Raw genomic sequence first — 25,766 nt, 5'->3', positions numbered from 1 at the left:
GTGCTACCGATGTCTACGAGGAGACAGGTTGCTGTCATGGCACCGGGGCCTTATTGTCTCCTTGCAGCCCCTGGGAAGGCCGGCCACTGCCATACTCTTGTCCTTCACTAAGCATTGCACATCCCACATCACCCTGCCCCAGGAAGAGCCCTGAGCTCTGTGAGGGACAGGATCTCCCTTCCCACAGGCTGCAGGTCAGCACTTGGCCTTTCTGCTTCATAAAGTCAGCCAAGGCTTGACTCACATCAGAGCCACCTGCACAGTGCCTTTGCCTACCTGCAATCACAGCCTCCAGCTATCTGCTCTGACAAGTCCATGAGGAGGCTTTGTCAGTAATGGCCCTCAGTGGGGCCCATTAATGCTTCAAGACAGCTTGGGTTTTGCTTCTGACTTTGACTTCTTGAGAGATTACTTCTGTCTTCTCTCAGTGGAGGACGTTCATGGACTCAGAGCACCAAATACACCATGGGGCTCATTAAAATGAAGAAAGGCCTAAGGAGTCATGTCTCTTCCATCATCTTCATCAAGTCTTCTCCAGCTAATTAGAGGGGTTTCAGGAGTGGAGTTAAAGAGAAAGATTTCAATGACAACTTTGAAGACGTGATAGCAGCATTCTCCAGTTGATATTGATCCAGGGTCTCCTAAGGAGGTCTCGACCAGGACGAAAAGCAGTCCCTTGAGGTCCAACACTGTATGGGCCTCTGTGCTCCTCATCTCCCCAACCCCACCGTTTCTCTCCTTCACCGCCTGGGACTTAGGTCACTTTTCCTTACAGCAGACTTCTCCAGAAGAGAACTGGCTGCAAACAGGCACAGAAGGGTTTTTCCTAATTGTTAAAAAACCCCCAAACAACCAAAAGTACAACATGATAAACAATAAATCACACCTTCACTGTATGGTACATCCAAGCTGCCTCCAAAGAGGTTTGCTTTTCACAAGGGGTAACCAGACAAGAGATGTTTTAGACAGAGAGGAAATGATAAATAGAATTCAAGAGCTAGCTATAGAGACAGCTAGGCAGACTACTGAAAGAAAAGTTCAAAGTAGCAGCTGGAATGGTGAGAGGTATCTGAATGGTCACAGAGGCAGAGGAAGGGGAATCTGGAGACCAATGGAAAGTGCATGAGTCCAGTTAGTCTGCTGGAAAGGTGACTTCAGACATGATCGGTTTAGTCAGGCCAGGTGGAAATACCTGAAAGATTAGTGAGATGATATGCACACTATAATACAGAGTAGCAGCAAGGCAAGTACAGGGGGAAAGCTATGTATCTTCTCACACGATTAAGACACATCCTGAAAATTCTGGCATTTTGGCATGAGAGAAATTACACTGACATTTTATTGAAAGTATTGAACCATTTCAGCTGATTAAAAGGTGCTCTTTTTTTTTTTTTAATATTGAAAAATTTTCTTAGGTTTTCAGGCTGAGTTCCTCTGTCTGACCATAAGCACCCAGTGCCACCTCTAGAGGCCCCAGTGCATCTGAGGTGCTTGCCTGGGACTGGCAGTTATCAGAGACCAGAGCCCCTCGGGAGCTGCAGATGGAGCCTGGGCAGAGGATGCCAGGGCATCGACACTGGCACCAGGCATCTGTGTCCCTGGAACTGCATCCTCCCCAGCACATGAAGTCACCAAAGACGAGTAGATTGCTACAAACCAAACCAAATCCAGGAGGATAGGAACACAAAGAATCCGAGAGGCTTAGCATTTTCTTCATTCTAGATCATTTTCTTATTTTCTCTGTTGGTTTTATTTTTTGGTTTTGTGTGGGGTTGTTTTTTGTTTTGCTTTGGTTTTTTGTTTGTTTGTTTTTTGGTTGTTTGTTTTTTTTTTTCACATTTTCTGATGCTAGTCAGGCCTACAGCATTCAAAGAGATCATTTTCTGTCTTGCAGAAAGCCCAGTGCCCCCCTCAAAAGAGTCCCTGCCCAGGACTGTGCATATCCCTCCTCACTCTTTGCACACAGCAAGTCACATTCAGGTGCCCAGCTTTCTCACCTGCTACAGGGGAGCAGAGTGACCAGTAGCATTGAAACACCTTGGGTTTGCATGACTACATTTGCGCTCGTCTTACATTTCTGTTACAGTGGCTTCCTAAAGGAGTTCTCAGACATCAAACCACGTTTCCTTTTCATCCCCTACAAGGTGTGTGATGCGTGACACTCTTTTAGGTGATGAAATAGATGAGAGTGGTCTCACTCGGTATTAAACAATTCAGCGCAGATGTCTATGACTAATCAGGTTGTCTAGACTTCCCTCTGTAGTCAGTGCAGAGCAAGAAGCTATTTCAACTGATATGTCCAGAGGTGCTTTTCTGGCGGTTACCAGCTAATGCTCCGGAAGGGACCCTGGAGGTCCTGTGTCATGGTTCCAAGCTACCCCAGGGAATCTCAGGCAGCAACAGACTCTCTACGTGGCCAAATTATTCAAGACCCAAATGTGGATTTTGTCATGAGTTGAAACCTAGCTCAAAAATAAATCTAGGCAATAACTGAAGAAAAGTCATCTTTCTCTAAACTTCAAATTTTTTGCCAGGTCTAATGATTCTTTGGTATCAATTCCATTGATTTTCTTCTTTCATTTTACTGACAGCGTCAAGTGTGCACACCACAGTTGTTGCTCTCTTGCTCTAGGAGCATATTTATGTGTAGTCATTCATAAAACCACATTTCCCACCAACACTGCTAGCAGAGAAACTTTGTTCTGAAGAGCCACTCAGTTTACGTAGGTCAGATCAATCTGCTCCTGAACCAGCTGGAATCTGCTTTTGGGCAATTCTGGGCAATGATTCTGCTCTTTCTCTTACTTCTCCACCAGTTCACGGTCATTGCAGCTGTGGCTATCCTCAGCACTGATATACCCATCCAGTTTTGCCTTTGTTATGAGTAACAGAGTCCAGCCCAAGTCAGCTCATTAATGTCTGTGACAACAGATTCTCTTCAGCATCCTCTGGGATGCTCCTGGGCTGCTGGTGCCCAGCCCTACTGGCCGTCCAGTGATTTGGGGCTTATTAAACTACACCATGAGAAGCAAGACTTGTGACCATGGGGCTTCCAGATGCCTGTGTGCATATCAAAGGACAGGAGGGCAGTGGGTGTTAATAAGGATGTCTTGGATAGTACAGGTCCTGAGCATAACGCAAATAGCAGGAATAAGTGGTGGAGATTGTACTGGGGCTGGCTGGGATGGCATTAATTTCCTTCACAGCAGCCAGTGCAGTGCTGTGCGTTGGCCTTGTAACCAAACCAGTGTTGATAACAATCCAGTATTTTGACTGTTGCTGAATATTGCTCACACATCAGCAAGGTTTTTTTCCTTTTCCTACTCTGTCCCCACAGCCAGTAGGCTGGGGATGAGCAAGAGGCTGGGAGGGGACACAGCCAGGACAGCTGACCTGAGCTGACCAAGGGGATATTGCATACCATATGATGTCATGTTCAGCAATAAAAAATGAGGAAAAGGATGAAGAAGGGGAGGATGTGGGTGCTTATGTCATTTGTCTTCCCAAGTAACTGTTACGTGAGCTGAGGCCCTGGTTTCCTGGAAATGGCTAAACATCTGTGTGCTGATGGGAAGTAGTGAATGAATTCCTTATTTTGCTTTGGTTGCGCGCGCAGCTTTGCTTCACTTAATAGACCAATAAATAGTTTTTTTATCTTGAACCACAAGTTCTCCCACATTTGCTCTTCTGCTTCTCTTTCCCATTCTGCTGGTGGAGTGTGAGCTTGCAATGGGTGGGTTCTTAGTTGCTGCCTGGGGTCAGCCCACCACACCTGCGTACAGTCTAGCAGTGCTGGAGTCAAAATTCTCTTTGCCTTTATTGAGAACTTTCATACTGCCACTTGCTTGACAGATAGAAAATGTTTTCTTCTTGTACGTTGGTCTAGATTGATCAGGGTTGGCCAGAGTGTTGGATATATGTCTCAGACAATATTTATGCACCAGGAAAACTGGCCGTTACTGTGCTAGGTCTGTGTTTTTGAGTATTTGTCTTAACCCTTCCCCTTCTGGTGTCCTCAGGACCCATTCCAAACTGCATTGGCTGGCCTTTGGAAATCCCGGGCCAAGGGTCTGGGTCATTGGCTGTTTTTTAGCTCCCAGATGGATTGCAGCAAATCAGCAATGTGGCATTCCCCTTTTAAGGTGCCCTACCTGTATAGTATAAAAAAACTGCACTCCTGGACGGAAGGCAGGCCTTACTCCTGCACACAGAATTCCCTCAACAAATAACTCTTTGTTCATTTAATATTGGGTTGGCTGACTTCAGGTATTGTCCCCAACACACCCTTGGCTGGACTCAAAGAGCATTTTGTCTGGGAAGCTATCCTAAGAAGCAGCCTCATGCCAACTTCATTCTGTAAACTGAGGGACAAGCCCTGCAGCAAAAGTGGAAGGTTCATGGGTGAGGGTGGTAACTGAAATGACGAGCGATACATCTTTTGGTCTGGCTCTCTGGATGCTCAGAAGCAAAAGAGCTCTGAAGAAAAGTAAATCTGGAATTGCTGCTTACAGAAAACACATTTAAAACTCCTTATTAGCCAGTTGGAGCAGCAAAATTCTTGTTAGTATTTGTTTGTGTGAAGGCAGCATGGGAAGTGCACAGAATCAAATAGATGACGCAGCTTGAGCTAAAATATATGTTAAGGAGCAGAAGGGTGTTACAAAACTCCATCAGTGGGTGATTAAACAAGGGAAATGCCCTTGGAGGTTCCATTGTTTTAAGGTAGCAGATCCCACCTCTGCAGCCTGTGAAGCACACTTGAGTCACTGCAAACAGGAAAACTTAAAAGGCAGTAAAAAACGAAGCTTGTGCTGTTGGCACCCGGCGGTGTACCTGATGTGATTGACAGGATCTCCTGAGAGAAACAGATGAGAAGGTGAAGAACGTGCAAAAAGACATTCAGAAATTGAAGGAAGAGGAATTTCCCAAATTAAGAGAACCGTCTTAATCAAAAGAGAGGAAGATCTTAGGGTTCACAGACATAGACTCTGGTTACAAATTAAATAGCTGGAGTTAGAATTTGAATGAGTACAAGATTTAGGAACAGACCTAAAAGTTCTGAGCTAGAGAAAGCTGGAACAGCAGCTCTGTTTCTAGCGGAGCAACATATAGTCACTAACATAAGTCACAATCAATGCAATGCAATCACTGCAGTCTGGGAACTCAAGAGTAAGTCTTGGACAAGATGCATAGGTTCTACTGGGAAGGCCCAGGTTCCTGTGGGCTGGCACCATGGATCCTGGTACCCTTGCCAGCAGATTCTTGGGGATGACCCACAGTGAAGTGGCCATTGGGAGCCTGAGAAACCTGGCCCTATTATTAATAGACACACGAGCATCCCTGAATGCTCCTGGGTCATCTATGGTGAACTCAGGCTGAATAACTCAAGAGCAAGTCACTTCAAGTGGCTGTGACAGAGCCCATCATCTTGACCCAATCTGGGAAAATGTCACCTTCTGACGAGGGACGTTAAAGGGAGTAACGTGAAAAGACCCATCAGGTCAATCCGCATAGTAAGGCAAAGTAATATTTATTGTGCTGTAGATGCAGAAGGCAATAAGCTTTGGATTGTGCCTCAGAATACTCAAGGAGATCTAATCAAGCTCATCCATGAGCTAAGGCAAACACTCTGAGCAGAGTGAAGGACAGTGAGTGGTGGCCTAACATGAAGAAGGGTGTAGATTGTGGGTGTAGGAACTGACTGTCTCATGCCATGACGAATGCAGATTACACTGGAGTAAAAGCCCCAGTCCAGCAACAACGTGTTGAAGGCCCACAGGCACAAGTGCAGATTGACTTTGTGGGACCTCTGCCAGCGACAGCTTGAGCTCTGCCAGAGCTTAAAAAAGCTTAAAAAGCTTTGCCTTCCTAAAAACACTGAAGTTAATATAGAAATACATTTCTCCCTTGTAAACTGTCCTTGCTGTCACGTCCCAGCAGCTGCTTCATGGCCCCTGTCAGAGCCAGCCCTGTCCCTGCACTGACCCGGCCCTGCTGCCCCACCCCTGCTGTATCGTCAAGGGAAGACCCATGGTGGAAGGAAATGCATGATCACTCATCCTGGAAGGGACCTTGGGAGGTCTGTCGGCCAAGCAAATCATAGTCAGTGGAAAAAGGGAAACAAGGCTTGGGCTGTTTGTATGCTATACGATGTTAGTGTAAAATGTATGCCTATATAGAAACGCAGACAGTACGGATCCCTCCAGGAAGCTGTCTTAGACACTCTGTCTCTCCAGAACCTGGCCCTGGGATCCCCTCGTCCCCCTATGCCCAGACAAGAACACACACATGCAAAGAGTTCTCTCCAGCACACAACCACAGAACTATTGAGTCATCCAGCTTCCACCTTTTCTGTGTTTCCTCTTCATGCTTGGTTCCAGTCAGGAGCTCCTTTCTCATCCAGGCCTTCCTCCTGCCACCTCTGCAGGACCTCCTGCCTGCCAGGGTGGACCATTTTGGAGCTGAAAGAAGAGACCCTTGACCATCAAACAGCTCTCTGCACCCCTCTTCTCTGCAGGGCTGTATCCCATGGGAGTCTTCCAAGCAGGTCAGGCCAAAGCCTGCTCTCCTCAAGTCCTGCTCTTTGCCTTGGTCCCCTCTCTCAGGAGCCTCCACTCTGCCTTCTCATCCCTGACCAGCTCTTCATTGTTTGTAAGTAGGAAGTCCTACAGGGTGCCTCACCTCACTGCCTCCTCAGTCACCCTTGTCAGGAAGATCATCGAATCGTAGAAGCATAGAAGCATTGAGGTTGGAAAAGACCTCTAAGATCATCAAGTCCAACCATAAACCTAACACTGCCAAGTCCACCACTAAACCATGTCCCTAAGCACCACATCTACCCGTCTTTTAAATACCTCCAGGATGGGGACTCAACCACTTCCCTGGGCATCTGTTCCAATGCTCGGGAACACATTCAGTGAAGAAATTTTTCTTAATATGCAATCGAAAGCTCCCCTGGCACAACTTGAGGCTGTTTCCTCTTGTCCTATCACTTGTTACTTGGGAAAAGAGACCGACCCCCACCTCGCTACACCCTCCTTTCAGGTAGTTGTAGAGAGTGAGAAGGTCTCCCCTCAGCCTCCTCTTCTCCATGCTAAACAACCCCAGCTCCCTCAGCCGCTCCTCATAAGACTTGTGCTCTAGACCCTTCACCAACTTCGTTGCCCTTCTTTGGACACTCTCAGCACCTCAGTGTCATTCTTGTAATGAGAGGCCCAAAACTGAACACAGTATTTGAGGTGCAGCCTCACCAGGGCCGAGTACAGGGGCACGATCACTTCCCTGGTCCTGCTGGCCACGCTATTCCTGATGCAAGGCAAGATGCTATTCTTGGCCACCAGGGCACACTGCCAGCTCATTCAGCTGGCTGTCCACCAACATCCCCGTGTTCTTTTCCACCAGGCAGCTTTCCAATCACTCTTCCCTGCGTGCCTGTAGTGGTGTGTGGGGTTGACCTAAGTGCAGGACCCAGCACTTGGCCTTCTTGACTCTCATAAAATTGGCCTTGGCCCATCAATCCAGCCTGTCCAGATCCCTCTGTAGAGCCTTCCTACCCTCCAGCAGATCAACACTCCTGTCCAACTTGGTGTCATCTGCAAATTTACTGAGGGTGCAATGGATCCCCTCCTCCAAATCATTGATAAAGATATTAAACAGAACGGGCCCCAGTACTGAGCCCTGGGGAACACCACTTGTGACTGGCCGACAACTGAGCAGCCCTGACTCAATGAACTCTGTTCATTTTTCTCAGTTCATTGAGTTCCTCAGTGAACTGGCTGCACGCGGACACAGCATGTTTAACTTCCTTGCTAACAAAAAAATTTAAACATGATGTAATTCAGGAAACCATAAACTGCTCTCCTCAACCTTATGCTAAGTGCAAACTGCATCTGACGCAGTCTGCCTTTCTCAAGGACCCTTCATACAAGAGCTCTTTGAGACCTAGAGATAAAAAAGAATAGACATAAACACAATTGAAGAGTGGGCTAAAGAGCTATTGAGACGTACTCCTGGAAGATAGGAAAGTTTTTAACTCCGTGAAGCTGGAAGCAGCAGCTACATAGTTTCTTCAGCTTCTTCAGTGGGTCTTTGAGCTCCTGGTTCCTCAGGCTGTAGATGAGGGGGTTCACTGCTGGAGGCACCACTGAGTACAGAACTGCCACCACCAGATCCAGGGATGGGGAAGAGATGGAGGGGGGCTTCAGGTAGGCAAAAAACGAGGTGCTGAGAAACAGGGAGACCACGGCCAGGTGAGGGAGGCACGTGGAAAAGGCTTTGTGCCATCCCTGCTCAGAGGGGATCCTCAGCACGGCCCTGAAGATCTGCACATAGGACACCACAAGGAAAACAAAACACCCAAATATTAAACAAGCACTAATCACAAGGAGCCCAATTTCCCTGAGGTAGGCATCTGAGCAGGAGAGCTTGAGGATGTGGGGGATTTCACAGAAGAACTGGTCCAGGACATCGCCTTGGCAGAGGGGGAGGGAAAATGTATTGGCAGTGTGCAGCACAGCATAGAGAAACCCAGTGCCCCAGGCAGCTGCTGCCATGTGGACACAAGCTCTGCTGCCCAGGAGGGTCCCGTAGTGCAGGGGTTTGCAGATGGCCACGTAGCGGTCATAGGACATGACAGTGAGGAGATAAAACTCTGCTGTAGCACAGAAAAAGAAAAAAAAAGACCTGTGCAGCACATCCCGAGTAGGAGATGGCCCTGGTGTCCCACAGGGAATTGGCCATGGACTTGGGGAGAGTGGTGGAGGTGGACACCAAGTTGAGAAGGGAGAGGTTGAGGAGGAAGAAGTACATGGGGGTGTGGAGGTGGTGGTCACAGGCTATGGCAGTGATGATGAGGCCGTTGCCCAGGAGGGCAGCCAGGTAGATGGCCAGGAAGAGGCAGAAGTGCAAGAGCTGCAGCTCCCGTGTGTCTGCGAAAACCCGGAGGAGGAACTCGGTAATGAAGCTGGCGTTGGACATCTGCTGCCTCTGGTCATGAGTGACTGTCCAAGGAGGAAAATGCAGTGAGAAGTTAGGGGAGACTTCTCTAAACAAAACAAAAGCCATTTCTCCTAGATGCTCCCCTTTCTACACCCACCCCCTTTTTACTTTTCTATGAGAACTTCCTTCAGCTCCATTTCTGAAACCCTGCTTGGTGCTGGCTGAATGTGCCATGAGAAATACGGGCTCTGCCTGCTGCCTGCCGAGGAGTCAGCCTGCTCTGCAGGAGTGGGTTCATGGGAAAGGTGGGGGAAGGACCCAGTCCTGGTGTTGGACTTTGTCAGATGAAACTGCTCCTAACGCAGAAGGGCCTGTCAGCACCTGCACTCCCTGTGGTGAGGAAGCAGAATGGCAGAGGGCAATTTCAGAGTTTATTCTTAAAGTTTCCCTCCGTTTCTCCTGGGGAGTGTTCTTGGATGTCAGAAACCTCAGAATTTCTGCTGTCCTCAGGGAGAACAGAGGGAGTCCTGAGAGGCAGGAGGATTGCCTGTGGCTTAGAGCAGAGTGAAGGGAGCTGGTCTGTCCCTCCGCCTTGTTCCCAGCTGCCCTGGGCTTGCACCTTTCAGAGATGGAGGGTGATCACACTCCCATGGTGCCCTGAAGAGCACCAGACACTGCTGAGAGCAGAGGGATTCACTGCAGACCACTAAATGTCTCACTCGTTCTCAAGGTCTCAGAACCCCACTTCTAGCCAAGGACACACATGCCTCATTTCACCAACCCGACAGCATCTCCTCGGTCGTAGAGTCTCTGTGTTCTCCATGGGGCTTTCAGAGAAAAGAGAGGTGCTATGGGACAGCTTTGCATCCTTGAGGGCAGTTCAAGGCTTGGAAGAACAACTCAAATAGACAGCCAAGTGCCCTAAAGATGGCATCTCAGTAAGAGTCAGCTCATTCCCCAGCCCCACAGACTGTATGGATGAGATCTCCACAGGTGAGAGGAAAGCTGGGACACCTGTTCCCATGGACACACCTGCATGGGATGACACACAAGATCAGTGTGTGACTCTGCAGCTGAAACTCCCATCCCCAGAGAGCCTGACAGCAAGAACAAAATAAAATAAGAATAACCTAGACCAGTGGAGAAACAAGTTAAAATAAGGTGAGGGTCTGGCTGAGAGATGCCAGGTTAGAAGCACTCAGGCACTGACTCAGGACAGCGTTACCCTTACCCAGCTGTGCACACCACCTCCCGGACACCAACATTGCCGGGCAGCTGCTCTCAGCCCCTGTGCTCTGCAGAGGGAGAAGGGCCCGTGGCTGGAGAGCTGCACCACGGCTCTGCTGGAGCTCTGGCTGCAGAGGAGGTGGTTCACGCCTTGGACCCCGCGGCCCTGAGGGCATGGGATTTGCTGGGTGGGAGAGGAGGCTTGCTCATTCTCCCTCCCACAACATTTCTGGTTTTAGTTTCCTCTCATTTCCTGATCATATATCTGCTGCCTAGAGATTTTTTTTTTCCCTGGGTGGTGTTTCCCTGTTCCATGTCTTTTCCCTGCTAACAAATCCCATGTGAACCTCTGGGCACTCACCTTGGCCCTACAGAAACCCTTCTGTTTGCAGGGACTGGCTGGGCACATGTTCCTGTTGGGAGTGTCAAAAGTTCAGAACAACCCTGATGGGTCCAGCAGAGGTGATGCTGGTGCTGTCCATAGGCAGAAGAGCAGTTGAAGGCACTTTAGGAGGCTATTAGCAGACCTACTGGCCACTCCAAGTTGCAGCTCAGGAGTCTCAATGACTTGCTCAAACTTGACAGGTCCTTTTCTCTTTCTCTTTCCCTCCCCCACTGCCCCTCTTCTCTCCCCTGCCCTCACAGTACGAAACTGAAAACACAGACTTGGGAAATCTCCTTATCTTTATTGTAAACCCTGCCTTGAACTTCCCCTTGAAACATCCCCTTGGAAGTTTCGTAGCGGTGATCTGGAGCTGTGAGCGGCCCCGACCCACGCAGCACGCTCTCTGCAGAAGAAGGATCCTGTCCTGCCCTGCCAGAGGTTGCCTTCCACTCACAGCTTCTCCCTGCGGCATCGTGGGCAGCTCCCCGGACAGGCTGAGTGCTGACCCTGGCAGGCGGCAGAGTCCCTGCCCCAGCACACAGCCCCAGCACACAGACCCTGCTCGGAAGGACGGCCCTGGGCACACCCAGCTTCACACCCCTGCAGTTGTCCCCAGGAGAAGGCAGCGATCGTGCCCTGTCCCTCTGACTGTGCAGCAGGGAAGCCCTGCTCTGGAGCATGTTCCTCTCCTCTCCAACAGGGATACTGTGAGAGTCATCCTGACAGATCCTGTCAACTGTGGGATGTACCAGCTTCAGGAGATTCCTGCAGCCAGAGACTTACCGTGTCAAGGGCTGTGAGGATTTCTCCCTTAGTGAGCTCTCAGCATCCTCCCACTGCTGACTGCCTTTAACACCTCTCTCTGCCTGGCTCCTCTCCCCTCGCTGCCTGCAGGCAGCTCCCATGCTAATTACTGGAGATGAAGCCCAGGAGTGAGGTGTTCAGATGCAAACACCTGGTGACAGTTGAGGTGCCAGAGCTGGTCCAAGAGACATGGAGGTAACTACATGTTCTAATGTATCTGCTCTGAGAGACAGGGTGGTATCTGGGGCATCATTTCTGAGCAGGAGGATGATTTCCTTTGGACAACTGAGATGACAGCAGATGCACACGTTTAGGACAAGAGAATCTTTCTCTAGTTGTCATTTTCTGGGCAGCCTACACAGGGATTCAGCTGATCAAATGGACTCATGGACCACAGGGAGAGCTAAGTCTCTCGCTTTCTGATCTCCATCAGCTGTACTTCCCAGATCTCTCCTGACTATCATGAGAGCTGTCTCGTTTCATCCCCACATGGCCTAACAGATTTCAGGACAGTTACTCAATGGAATGGCCAAAGAAAGGCCTGTAGTGTTATGTGAGGTGCCAAGGCTTTCACAGACAGCTACGTGCAGCTGGCAGGGACAGCACTGGTTCTGCACAGGAAAGCTGCCCCCCTTCAAAGCCTGTGTGTGACACACAGCCCAGACAGCACTGCCTTTGTGCAAGCCACTGATTGCCACCACTGCCCTGCAGCAAGGTCCGTCCCTGCTCTAGCCAGTAGATGCAGGACAGTGCAGGAATAGGAAGCACATCACACTGGGGTCTGCACTCGTGTGCCTACACTCTCAAGCTGCTGGTTTTTCTCTCCGCCACCCTTTACTCACCCCCTTGATGATACAGGCAAGGAACAGAGCAGCAATGTTCACAGTGTGCCTGTCAGCAGCACCTTGTTCTTGCTGGAGATCAGCTTCACCTCTGCCAAACAGCCTCAGGAACAGCGTAGACACCACTGACAGCAGTCAGTGGTCCTCAGAGAGGGTCTCCTGGTCATAGAAACTAAACCCCTGTTGCTGGTACTAGCTGTGCAACCAATTGCTGACCCACAGGATCTGTCCAGTCCCCAAGCCTCTCCCCCTCACCAGCAGGACTGAGGAGAACACTGCCTGTGCCACCATGCCCGTCATCCCCAGAGCCATGCAGTCACACTCAATCCTTTGCAGGTTTGGCTGTGTCATTGGTGCCTACAGGGAAGAGCAGCACGGGGTAACAGTCCAAGGTTTGGAAAAACTTTAGCAGCCTCTCAACACTGCACCTTTTGATGAAGGACAGTGGACAGGGTTCGTTAGAAGATGCTTGAGGTTAGTAGCAGCTTGTTGGAGTCAAGGAATCCTGTAGCCGTCCTTACCTGGCAGCAAAAGGCACCCTCAGCTTCCTCAGAGGGTCTCTACGAGTCCACCAAAGATCTTAGACATTTTCAGGACACTCTTGGACAAAAGCCCTTAGGAAGTTAATGGGAATTCATTGCTCATCCCAATGTGAGCAGGAGGTTAGTCTAAAGACCTCCCAAGGTCCCTTCCAACCTGAATGGTTCGGTGATTCTGTTGTCTCTGATGATAGCTACCACGATTCTTGCAGTCATGAATTCCCTCTCTGCATGTGGGTTAGCACCAAGCATGGCATCCCCAGAGCCAGCCTCTCCTCGTGGTGTGATATTGCCTCTTAGGCCTGAAACATGCTAGGTTCCAAGTTCAATTGTGAATGACGTCATGTTCAGACTGGACCCTCCTCACAGCCTGCAACACCTGCGCATGACAGCATGGTAACTAGTGAGAGTGGCACATGCAGAAAGCCAAGTGGAGGGGGCTGTGAAAGCCCTTGACGTGTTTCATTAAGGAGGATGGCCAAGCCCTGACCCCAGGACCCTAGGAATGGGGATCCTTTCCTTCCTGGGTGTCTCAGGGCTCTTGCTAGGGGCAGAGAGATGTGAGGGTTTGTGATGCTGAGTGCTGGTCAGTGCTAAGACACCTCCCAGGCTCTCTCAGGGGTGAGGAGGCAACAAAGTATGGGGGCTGCAAGGAACTGGTGTCCTCACATGGGCCTCAGCCCAAGAGTCAGCAGCCCTAGCCAAGAGAACAAGGACCTCAGTTCTGGGTCCCAGCCCTACCAAAGCCCTTGGCTTTCCCCACCACAGGCTGTCCTACACTGTCCTCTGTCTGTGCCCGTTTCTCTGCAGATTTTAACCACCACCCCTGCTTCCCCAGCTCACTCTGCCCCCATGATATCCCAAGGCTTACTGATAACTCTGTGTCCTCACTGTTCTTCAAACACAAAGGTGTGGTTTTCTGAGGATTTGCCAATGTCTCTGAGTTCCCCACAACCCATCTGGCTTCTTTCAAAGCCCTGTTCACGTTCCTCTAGCACCCAAGATGTCCTAGCCCCAGACTTGCTTGAATCCTCACATGCTCTGCTCTCTCCCTGCACTACCATGTGCCTCACAAACCCTTCCCTCTTCCCCTGCAGTGGCAGGACCTCAGCCCAGGAGGTCTGTGCATCCTCCACGCTCATCGATGTTTCCTGAGGTCCATCCAAGTGTGGGAAGTGAAGGAGGTAAAGGGAGCACGGTCAGCTCACGGTGCATGACTGAGCACAGCCATCCTCAGCAGCGAGCGTTCCCCTTCTCCTAGGGGATGCACATCACATGGAAATGTCTGTCATCCCTGATTTGCAGAAGAGGGGTCTTCCCTCCTGACATCTTCCCAGGACAAACCTCCTCCTCTTCCCCATCCACACACATCAGTTGCTTTCCATTTCTGGGCTCAGATATGCTTAAGGATAAAGGATAAAGCCATCAGCCACCTCCTTGTTTCTCACTGACACCCCTCGACCCTCTCTCTGAGACCTACGCACAGCCAGTCAGCGTTGCTTACAGCCACTCACTCTTCAGAAGTGGCCTTAAGCTTCCTGGATCTTCCTGGTGCTTGTTAACTATCTTCCTGGCTCCCGCCAGAGCCCATGGCAAACTTTGTTGTCTATAACAGGGCTTTTACGACCATCTGCTATGAAATCTTTGTCTTTTTAAGATCTTCTGTGCAGAAAGAGTAGCCACAGAAAAGTACCAGGTACACCAACAGAGATGCCAGTAAGAACCAGGTGAGCAACACCCAAGGCTGGGACTCCCTGGCACGGAGTCTCTCCTGCTTGTCACCTTTTCTCATGAAAGAAACAGGAAAACTGTCCATGCCATGGAGCTCTGCAGCAGGAAAATGGAGCTGTACCTAGCGTCCGGTGACACAAGTGGGATCAGCAGGGAGAGAGGACTTCTGTAGGGAAGGCTTACCGAGGCAGTACCCTGGCTTCACCCAGATCAAAAATAGAGACCAGGCAGTGTGCTGACGTGATGGGGAGAAGTGTCCTGGGGTAAAAGAGTGTGGAGGAGAGAAGGCTGGAGAGACTTGGTTTGCAGAGAGTTGAGGTAGTACTTTCCAGGTCTGAGCAGCCTGAGCTTTGGAGACGAGGAAAAATAAAGAAGCTCTCAAGGATGTTTTGGAATTAGTGGTACTGTCCCTAATGGCAGTAACAGGACAGTGCTGTAAGGGAACTCCTTCGTATTCGCGATGATGAACTGAAGCTCTTCCATTTCATCTTTACTTGACAAAATAGCTACAAGTTCTCCGTGATTAGCCTCTGGCATGCAATTCTTAGAACAGTGCTTTTTCTCTCACTGCTAACTCTCCGTTATTATTTAATGCTTACAGCTCTTAGACAGAATTGCCCTTAAATCATCTCTGCTCCATCTGTTTCTCACAGTTTTCATCAGGACAGGGAGGTGGAATAGGGGAGTTGTTCTGTTTTTAGCCAAAGGTGGCCAAGGGACAGATCCCAGGTTAGTGAAAAGGCACAAAGGAAGGCAAAACCTTGATGTGGAGCACACCGCCACGACACCGTTACCTGCCTTTCCAGTCTCTGAAGTCCTAACTGTGCAGCAGGGAGCCTGGAAGCTCTGAGCTCCCTGCATCTGCCCTGCATGTCAGCATGTAAAATGAGACTAACCTAGTCATCAAGTTGGTTTTGATTGTCTTCAGAGCCTAAAGCACCGCATGGGTCAGGAGATTGGCCAGGACACATGAAGAGGAATCACGCTTCTGTGGACAAAAGCGTAGCTGTTCCCAGGAGTCTCAGGTGGCATGGCATACCGATTCCTGGGTGCAAGGAGCTGGTCAGGTGCCTTGTCTCCATGTCTGCAATGGTGGCCTCCCACCAAAGGGTGGGGTATCACCAACCCCAGGGTCAAGCTGGCTGTGGCTTTGTGGAGCTGAAACCTGAAAACCTCCAAACATGGAAATGAAAGATCCTCTCTGGATGTCCTGCTGCAGGGCAGCACCACCTGCCTTGTCAGGGTTTCCTAAGGCCCAGTGTGAAGCTCCCGGAGGAACTTGGTGGCTGTTGCCTCTGCCATACCATCTGACACCGCAGAAGAGTTTGGCTCCACCACTTCTCCAGGTCGGTGTCACCTGCTTCTAGACTGCCCTGTGCCTCTCCTTCAGCAGACTAAAGAGGCCCAGGTGCCTCCACCTCTCCACACAGCTCATGTGCGTTAGGCCCCGAAGCCCATCATGACCGACTTCCTCTGGACCTTCTCCGGTTTCTCCATCCTCCTTTCAAAATGGGAACCCCACTGGCTCCTATGGCATAAGTTTTATTCAGGTAGAATAATAATTTTGACAGAGTTCAATGAATTCGATGGAATTTAACAAAGTTTAAGAGTGGTTGCTCAAGGTTCAATAAGTTAGATGATGATGTTTACTCTATTAATTACTGCATGGAAGAAACATACAAAGGAAAATTGAGTTACACTCAAGTTCACATGATTCACGGGGAGACCAGGGATACAAAAGGGTAAGGAGGACCCTCCCGTTGAGTCACAAGGTTCAGAGTAGACCTCCTTGCTTTCTAAACTCCTGATGGAGCTTAGGTGTGGCTAGGTCCAATCTTAGTCTCAGACTTGGACAACGATTTATGTCTAAGAGATTATATAGGCAAAATTTGTCAATTCAGCATGCAATCAAAGTTGCCAAGACAAAATCAAAGTTACCATGCTACAACGTTCTGCACGATATCAGTCTCCTACCAAAGATCTGTCGTTGTTAAAAGGTCTCTCTGCCTTGAGGAGCAGCCTTGAGAGGTGTCCCAGCTCAAGGGGGGATCACCGCCAGGCACCCACGCTGCCTAGCAGGGAGAGCTCAAAGAAGGCTCACTGAGGCTGTCGTATTTATAGGATAAAGTGGTTGGCTTGCGGTCAAATTACATGCGATAGGAAAGGTATGCAGGAGGCTCCTTGTACCCCCGAGTTTCTTTGTTCCTTGATAATTGAGTCTTGGAATAGCCACCCACTATTCCCGTGTCAGTCGCATGATTGGTGTTCCAAGCTCATAGACATCATGTACCCCTCGTCTCCTTTGTGGGTTTTCAGAGAACAGATAGAAACTAGAGGAGTTCATGGCCTGGCTACGGCTCACGCCTTTACCTCTTCTGAAGCCTGTACCAAACTACTGCTCGTTTGGTTAAGAGGTCGAGGGCATCCATCGCAACTGGCTGCACACAGGCCACATAAGGATTTTTCCTATTGCAAGCAAAGCAAAGCAAAGCATGATCAGTTTTCACAAACAATAAAACACACTCTGTAACCACAGGCTAAGTACAAGCTGTCTCTAATGAGGTTGCCTTTGTACAAGGGATAATCTTATGAGAAATGTTTTAGATAGATAGGTACAAACAGATAGATTTGAAAACAACTCAAGTGTTGGCTAAAGAGACAATTCGACTACTGAAAGACAGGCAAGCTTTGAACTCTGTGAAGCTCAAAGCAGCAGCTGGGTAGGTGAGACATCGAATGAACAAAGAATAATGGGAGGAGAAAATTAGAGACTAATGGAACTGGCCTTGGCCTAGAGAGTCTGCATCTGCAAAGATGGCATTAGAAATGGTCATTGTATGGGGACAGGTGAAACTGTTTGAGAGATTAGAGAAACTAAAGACACCATCTAACAGGCAGAGGAGTGATGAAGAAGGTACAGGTGAAGATCAATATTTCTTTTGAATATCCCTTCTGAAAGGTCATGGGATTGGTAGAGGTCTCTTGTGAGTGAGGACAAGCAAATGGTGCACCCATCTTTGAAAGAGGCCAGAAGTACAAGCCAGGGAATCCCAGGCTGTACAAGCTCACTTTGGTGAGGACTGGGCCATTGAATGGGTGCTCTTGGGTGACATTCCTGGGCACCCAAAAGAGAAGAGCATCGTCATGCACTTCCCAAGGGTGAATCATGCCTCACCAACCTGGTTGCCTTCATGAGGAAGTAGCTTCCTTTGTGCATGAGGGGACAACAATGGATGTCATTTACCTCCACTTCAGCAAGCCTTTTGGCAAGGTCTCCCTCAATGTTCTTGTACCCAAGTTAGGCCATTACAGTCTGGATGGACAGACAAACAGATGGGCAAAACACCGCTTGGATGATGAGGCTGAGAGAGCAGTGGTGAAGGGGCCAGACTCTACCTGGAGGCCAGGGGCCATACTGGGGTTTGGTGAGGTGGCACAGGGGACTCTCCTGAGCCCTGTGCAGTTTAACACCTGTATCCATGACCCGGAGGAGGCAACTCTCACCACATTTTTCAATGTTACTAGCATGGGAGGACCATTCCTGTGCCTTAGGGATGCCTTTCAGGGGAAACCTGAGAGGCAGGAGGACTGTCCTGTGGGGACCTTCATGAAATAGAAGGAGGACAAAGGCCAGATCCTGTGCCTAGGATAGACTGGTTGGGGCCTGGAGCACATTATGGACAAGGAGAGGCTGAGAGAGCTGGGTTTTAGCGAAATCCCTCAGAGTGAAACACTGGAGCAAGGATGCAGGCCAGTTGGTGGGATGTCAATCAATGGATTTTTCAACATTTGTTGAGACAAGGTCATGGGCACCTGATCTAGCTGGAGCTGTCTGAGAACTGGCTTGACTGAGAGAGACCAGCTGTGGCAAGAGCTCTGGGACTTGGTGTGTAATAAGTGTCTCTAAGAAACTGGTTCCCTTTTTCTTAATCCCGGTGGTGGAGTTGGATATATCACAGAGCCCCGGAGGAGGAGGGAAGTGACCATGCAGCAAAGATCACTTCTCAGGGTTGGGGTGTATGGCCAGAGATGGAAATGGCCGGTGTGTGGCACTGATCTGGGACAGTTTTCCCAGGGCAGCTTTCCCGAGGTGGCCAGGGGACATGGCAAGGACTGGGCTTCTTACTTATGCACCTTTGGTGCCTTGCTTCCTTCACCACGATGCCTGACTGCACTGTGAGCAGTGCTGGGTGCCCCCACCCTGCACACTCACACAGCTTAGCTCTACACTGCTGCTTTCCTTTCCCAGGCATTTTCCCAGCCCAGCCCCTCTCCAGCTCTCCCCACCTCCCCTGCCCTCTCCCCAGCCCAGCCCAGCCCAGCAGAGCAGCCCAGCCTGGGCTGGCCCCACGGCAGTGCCCACCGCAGGGTGCTGCAGAGCTCTGGGCACTCACCCCACAGCCCCAGCCCCTCTGAAGGGCACAGCAGCTCCTGGGGGGCAGAGAGGCACTGTTCAGAGTGCAGAGAGGCTCAGTTCAGGCTCACCATCAGCTCCAGGGATGGTGCTGGCCCCAAGGGCATGAGTAAATAGGGGCCAGGAACACTCTGGATCTCCTGAATACATGTTGTAGGTGATGCCCATACCTGATTGCATTTGCCCCCTTCTCTGCCTCCATCAGCCCCACTGCCCAGGACAATGTGACAGTCCTGGCCCTGGGCCTCCTCAGGCAGCTCCTGCATCTCTCCAGGCTCCCCTCCCTGTTCCTCCTGGGTCCCCACTGACTCCCATGGCATTGCAGAGACCTTGTTCATGGATACATTTATTTAGTGCTTTACTTTTCGGGACTTCACCATTGAGGGTGTTTCACCTTCTGAGCCTCCATTCATTCCAGCCCCAGGGCACATGGTGAGTCCCCATCCTCTCCTCTCCTCACCCCTCCAAACTCATTTCCAGAGAGTCTGGTATATGCCATCACTCCTGTCATACATGAAGAAACCTGAGGAGATAATGGGAGCTCATGGGCCATCTCCTCTCCCATTGGACACCAAAAAGAGAGCTTTTAAATCCAGAGCATTTGGCTCAGTGGAATGAAATAGTAACATGACCTTTAACTCCTAAAACATTGAGAACATGAGGAGAACAGACAGCTTAAAAGACAAATTCCTTGGATATTATCTTGGAAATACCTTTGGAGGAAGAGCCCGGCCTTCAGGCACTGGACCTGGGAGATCCCATTTTACTGAAGAGCTGCTATCTGACAGGCCACATCTGATACAGTATGGTACAAGGGCCAGACACAATAACATCAAGCCTCAAGATAAGTAGTACAAACCCACAAAATTCTCTATACTTTGGATTATCACAAGAGGAAAAGGCAGACTGGTGGACTAAGATAAACTGTGGGAAATGTGCATAGAAAGGGAGGCAGGTTATTGTCTGTGAGATAGCGCCCATTGGGCCAGTTTAGATAGGGCATCCTTGAGCTCCTCATTCCTCATGCTGTAGATGAGGGGGTTCACTGCTGGAGGCACCACTGAGTACAGAAATGATACCACCAGATTTAGAACTGGGGAGGAAATGGAGGGGGGGTTTCAGATAGGCAAACACTGCCGTGCTGATAAAGAGGGAGACCACGGCCAGGTGAGGGAGGCACGTGGAAAAGGCTTTGTGCTGTCCCTGCTCAGAGGGGATCCTCAGCACGGCCCTGAAGATCTGCACATAGGACACCACAAGGAAAACAAAACAACCAAATCCAAAACAGGCACTAACCACAAGAAGCCCAACTTCCCTGAGGTAGGCATCTGAGCAGGAGAGCTTGAGGATGTGGGGGATTTCACAGAAGAACTGGTCCAGGACATTGCCTCGGCAGAGGGGGAGGGAAAATGTATCAGCCGTGTGCAGCAGAGCATAGAGAAACCCAGTGCCCCAGGCAGCTGCTGCCATGTGGACACAAGCTCTGCTGCCCAGCAGGGTCCCGTAGTGCAGGGGTTTGCAGATGGCCACGTAACGGTCGTAGGCCATAACAGTGAGAAGAAAGTATTCTCCTCCAATGAAGAAGAGAAAGAAAAAGAGCTGTGCAGCACATCCCAAGTAGGAGATGGCCCTGGTGTCTCAGAGGGAACTGGCCATGGCTTTGGGCACAGTGGTGGAGATGGAGGCCAGGTCCATGAGGGAGAAGTTGAGGAGGAAGAAGTACATGGGGGTGTGGAGGCGGTGGTCACAGGCTACAGCGGTGATGATGAGGCCATTGCCCAGGAGGGCAGCCAGGTAGATGGCCAGGAAGAGCCAGAAGTGCAAGAGCTGCAGCTCCCGCGTGTCTGCCAATGCCAGGAGAAGGAACTCGTTCATGGAGCTGCCATTGGACGTTTGCTGCTTCTGGGCATGGAAACTGCCAAGGGAGAGAAAAGAGAAAAATTCAGAGAATCTTCTCTGAGCCACATTTCATTCATTCTTTGTGAACTACCTAAGGGTGCTTTTCTTTCCTGGGGGGGGCTGTTATGCAGCTCGGAGGCTTCAGCTGTGGTTTGTGCTGGCTGAGTGTGCTGTGCAGAGCCGTGCCCTCTCCCCAGGGGCTCCTGAAGGGTCAGCCCTGCTTTCCAGCAATGACCCATGGAGGCAGCAACAGCCCAGGAGGACCGGGAGTGTTACAGGTTGGTCAGCTTCACCTCAGCCCCTGGGAAGGTGGCAGGGCAAATGCTCTTGCAGCTATCTCCATCACTTGAAGGACAAGAAAAGGATTGCTGAACCCATGTGGGAGGGGAAAGAAGGGCATGCTGTGTACCTGGACTTTTGCAAGTCCTTGCATGTGGTTTCCCGTGGTCTCCCTAGAGCGGATTGTTGACATCTGGACTGAAGAAGTGGATGATGCGGTGGGTGGGAAGTTGGCTGGACGATCAGGAACAAATTCTGTCAGTGGTACAAAGTCCTCCAAGGAGCCAGATACTAGCAGCATCCCTCAGGGATCAGCAAAATTTCTTAAAAAATCATGAAAAGCTGGAAATTAAGACTTTTTCAGCTATTACATAGATTTCTTTTTCTGAACTCCTTCCAGTACAGACTGGGACCAGTCCCAGTACACACTGGAACCCTCTCAGTACAGACTGACCCCCCTCCAAGCAGAACCTGGGTCCATTTAACCACTCCCAGTAAAGACTGGGCCCTGTCACATTATAAACTGGATCCTGTTAACCCCTCATGGTACAGAATGGACCCTGTCTGAGTCCAAACTGGTTCTCTTTAACCCCTCCCAGTACAGACTGGGCCCTGTCCCAGTACAAACCTGGTCACTTTACCTCTCCCAGTACAGACTGGGCCCCCTCCCAGTACAAAGTGGATCCTTCAAACACCTCCCAGTAGAGAATGGGGCCTCTCCCAGTGCAAACTGGACACATTTAATACCTGCCAGTACAGACTGGGCCCTGTCCGAGTCCAAACTGGTTCCTTTTAACCCCTGCCAGTAGAGACTGAGCCCCCTTCCAGTACAAGCTGGATCCATTTAACGCCTCCCATCACAGACTTTCCCTGTCCCAGTATAAACTGGATCCCTTGGTCCCCTTCCCAGCACAGACTGGGCCTCATCCCAGAACAAACTGGATCCCTTTAACATTGCCCAGCTCAGACTGGGCCCTGTCCCAGTACAAACTGCATCCTTTTATCCTTTTCCATTACAGACTGGGCACGTCCTAGTACAAAATGGATCCCATGATCCCTTCCCAGTACAGGCTGTGTCCCATCACAGTCCAGCCTGGATCCCTTTAACTCCTGCCAGTACAGCCTGGGCCCCATCCCAGTACAAACTGGATCCCCTGGCCCCATCCCAGTAGAGATTGGGCCCCGTCCCCATACAAACTGGATCTCTTTAACCTTATAGACTGGGTCTCATCCCTGTACAGAACCCTAACTGCCCCCCAGACCCCTAAGGGCCCCCCTGGACCCCTAAGTGCAACCTTGGCACCCCTAAGTGCGTCCATTGGCCATACCCCTCCCTCCCTTCCCTCCACTATGCCATGCCCCATGTGTCCTCTGGCCCCAGCTGCAGCCCCGCTTCTTGACCTTCACCTTGCTGTGCGCCAGCGCCTTCAGCCCTTGGCTGAGACTCCCCTCACCTCATCCAGCCTTCCTTGGAGGGAAGCCTCTGCCCAGGTCTTCACCAGACCTTGGGTGGGCTCAAGGCTTGTCCTCCTCAGGTAGTGCCAGGTGGCCATTAGATCTTTAGAAGGTCTCAAGCTCAACCTTGGGTGTTGACTGAGAAGACAACCACTCCAATGGAGACATCAGAAATCCTGTGGTAGTTTCAAGGTCAAATCTAAGAGGAAGAAGAGAGGTTGTAGGTGCTGGAGATCATCTAGTCAAAGCCCACCTTGGAGTGGAGACCACCCCTGGAGATAGATACCCAACGCACGAGTGGTGTCCCTCTGGGGTCCATACTGGGACCAGTAGTGTTTAATGTCTTTAGCAAGGACATGAATAGTGCAATCAAGTGAAAGTTTTGAGATGCCACCAAGCTGAGTGGTGCAAGTGACACTCCCGAGGGACAGGATGCCATCCAGAGGGACCTGGACAAGCTTGAGAAGGGGGCCTGTGTGAACCTCATGAGGTTGAAGAAGGCCAAGTGCAAGGTCCTGCTGTCACGTCCCACCTAGGGAGGAGGGAGGAGGAGTGACAAAGATTCGCAAATCCTCTCGGTGTGGATTAAGGTGGGCCAACACTCAAGGTCCATACACAAACACCAGCTTTAATAGAAAGCTTCTATAGAGACAAATATTGAGTACAAATATTCGATACCCGCCAACCCTCACAGTTATATTCACCCCAGCTGTGCGGTTTTACAGAAAATCAAGGTAGGCTATGCAGTACTTGACTTCAATTTAACAACTTTAACAACTTAACCACCTTAGGAAAAGTGAAAAAGAGTGAGAGAGAGAGAGAGAAAGAGAGAGAAAAGAGAATCACCAGTCCTGGATCCAGCATTGGTCCTGCCAACAAGGGTATTCGGTGAGGGAAGAAAAAGAGTGAGGAGAAGTGAGCACGAACGTAAACACGAGTACTGGTACACACACGAGCACCACCACACACACAAACTACAGCACATTTATCAGGCTACATGATTAGTATAAACCCGCCTAAATTTACACTTATTGGTTAGTGATTAACATTTCGTACACTATTGGTTTACTGTATTTAAATTAGCCTCGCTTGCTATGTAAATTAGCACGCATGCTCCTTTCAGGTGGGGGGGGGCAAGTCTTTTCGGTCCTGAATTGAGTCGGTGGTCGTGATCTCCCCTCGCCACATTTACCTTTCGCCTACTTTCTGCAGTTGTATCTTCTCTGGCCGCTGTCCAGTCTTTGGTGCCAAGAGGTTCACTTTTGTCGGCTTGTTAGCTCTTCTTCAAGGTTAGAGCCGTTAGTTTTCCACAGTTTGTTATCTTTTATCTCCCTCCCAAATTCCTTTCCCAAGGCACAAGTGGTTAGTAGTTTTTGCTAATTGGAAGATTACATCAGCGCCCAGTCAAACCAAGAGGAGCGATACCAGGGCTGTCCTCCAGGCAGTAGGGGTGTGGGGGGGAATAAGACGCTTCACAGACCATGGGGAATGGGGCCGAGGCAAGGCCGCCCTGTCTCCACAGGGCTCCCTCCCTCACCCTCACTCCAGGGTACTGTCCGGTCCTGGGTCCTAGCGACCGTTGCTCTGCATTGTGGTTTTAGCACCAGGCTGTTTGAGACATCTTGTTGTTTTACATTAGCAGTTCTCTACACCTGCCCCTGGCTCAGGGCAATCCCCAGTATCAGTACAGGCTGGGGGATGAAGGGATTGAGAGCAGCCCTGAGGAGAAAGACTTGCGGGGACTGGTAGATGAAAAGCTCGACATGAGCTGGCAATGTGCTCTCGCAGCCCAGAAAGCCAACCGTATCCTGGGCTGCATCAAAAGAAGCGTGGCCAGCAGGGCAAGGGAGGGGATTCTGCCCCTCTACTCTGCTCTGGTGAGACCCCACCTGGAGCACTGCGTCCAGCTCTGGAGTCCTCACAGAGGAAGGACATGGACCTGTTGGAGCGGGTCCAGAGGAGGCCACACAAATGATCCAAGGGATGGAACACCTCTGCTATGAGGAAAGGCTGAAAGAGCTGGGGGTGTTCAGCCTGGAGAAGAGAAGGCTGCTGTAGGAGGGTAGATTTAGATTGAACACAAGGAAAAATTTTTCACAATGAGGGGAGTGAAACACTTGAATGGTTTTCCCAGAGTAGTGGTAGATGACCCATCCTTGGAAACATTCAAGGAAAGGCTAGATGGGGCTCTGAGCAACCTGATCTAGTTGTAGAAGTCCCTGCCCATTGCAGGGGGGTTTAACTAGATGACCTTTAAAGGTCCCTTCCCACCCAAACCATTCTATGATTCTACGATTCTATGATTCTATGAATGCTATGACCAGGATTAGAGGGGGCCCTGCCTCCAGCCAGATGGAAGAAAGGGAAAACCGGGTTTACTGGACTGTGTGGATTCGATGGCCTGGCACAGGAGACCAGCAGGAGTATAAGGCTCTAATGGACACCAGTACACAGTGTACCCTCATGCCATCAAGCTATAAAGGGGCAGAACCCATCTGTGTTTCGGGAGTGACAGGGGCATGACCATGGGACTGTAGGAAAGGAGTGCAGGTGCCTATTTTTAACAGATGCCACGACTGAAGCAAGAGGATTCCCACCTCCTGGGGGTTTGTGGCAGGCATGGGAGGCAGCTGAGGTCCCTTCCAGCCCCAGCACTACAAATCCAGCATGAGATGCCTCCACTGACTCAGCTGATTGCCTTCCCTCAGCATGGCTAAAGGAGATGCCTCCCTGGCAGTGTCCGGGTGTCCTGTCTCATGATGGGCCAAGGAAGGGGGATTCTCAGACCTAACTGTGTCTCGGAGAGCAGCAAGGCCACTGCTGCAAAGAAACGTCTCTGCAGAGGTGAGACAGTCAACAGCGGTGATTCCTTCAGTCTCTTCCCAAGCAGGTTCCTGGAGAGCCCCAGGGACACCTGGAGGGAGCGCCGAGTGGGGTGGGGGGCAGAGACAGTGACATCTTGGGCAGGTCCCCTCCTCCGGGGCTGAGACAGGCTCCTGGGGTGGAGGGAGCTCCTGGTAAGCAGGCAGCAGTGCAGAGAGACAGCTCTGCCGAGGAGCAACTCCTCTGCCAAGCGCAGCAGGGCTCTGGGCAAAGGAGTAGGGCAGAGCGCGATTAAAGGCAGGCTGGAGTGGAAGGAGAGAGGAGAGCTGCAAGGGAAGAAACCTTTGCAGCCCTTGCCACGGTAAGTCTCTTGGTGCAGGGCAATGCAGCTGCCCTTGCGGGAAGGGTCTCCGAAAGCGTTCATAGGCTCC

General features: G+C 50.5%; 2 pseudogenes across 2 annotated transcripts; both read right to left on the bottom strand.

Moving 5' to 3' along the window:
* Window positions 1-7,985: 7,985 nt before the first annotated feature.
* LOC309603160 (olfactory receptor 14A16-like) lies at window positions 7,986-8,976 on the bottom strand (annotated as a pseudogene). Its single transcript has one exon. The product of its transcript is annotated as an olfactory receptor 14A16-like (transcript).
* Window positions 8,977-19,835: 10,859 nt separating this feature from the next.
* On the bottom strand, window positions 19,836-22,516 carry LOC309603159 (olfactory receptor 14C36-like; annotated as a pseudogene). Its single transcript has 2 exons — window positions 22,512-22,516; window positions 19,836-20,794 (listed from the first exon to the last, which is right to left on the bottom strand). The product of its transcript is annotated as an olfactory receptor 14C36-like (transcript).
* Window positions 22,517-25,766: the final 3,250 nt, after the last annotated feature.

Source organism: Platalea leucorodia (genome assembly GCF_965183815.1).
Source record: "Platalea leucorodia genome assembly, contig: HAP1_HAP1_SCAFFOLD_24, whole genome shotgun sequence".
Classification (NCBI taxonomy): Eukaryota; Metazoa; Chordata; class Aves; order Pelecaniformes; family Threskiornithidae; genus Platalea; species Platalea leucorodia.
Note: the sequence above shows the minus strand (reverse complement) of the source record. Positions and strands in the feature narration are given on the sequence as shown.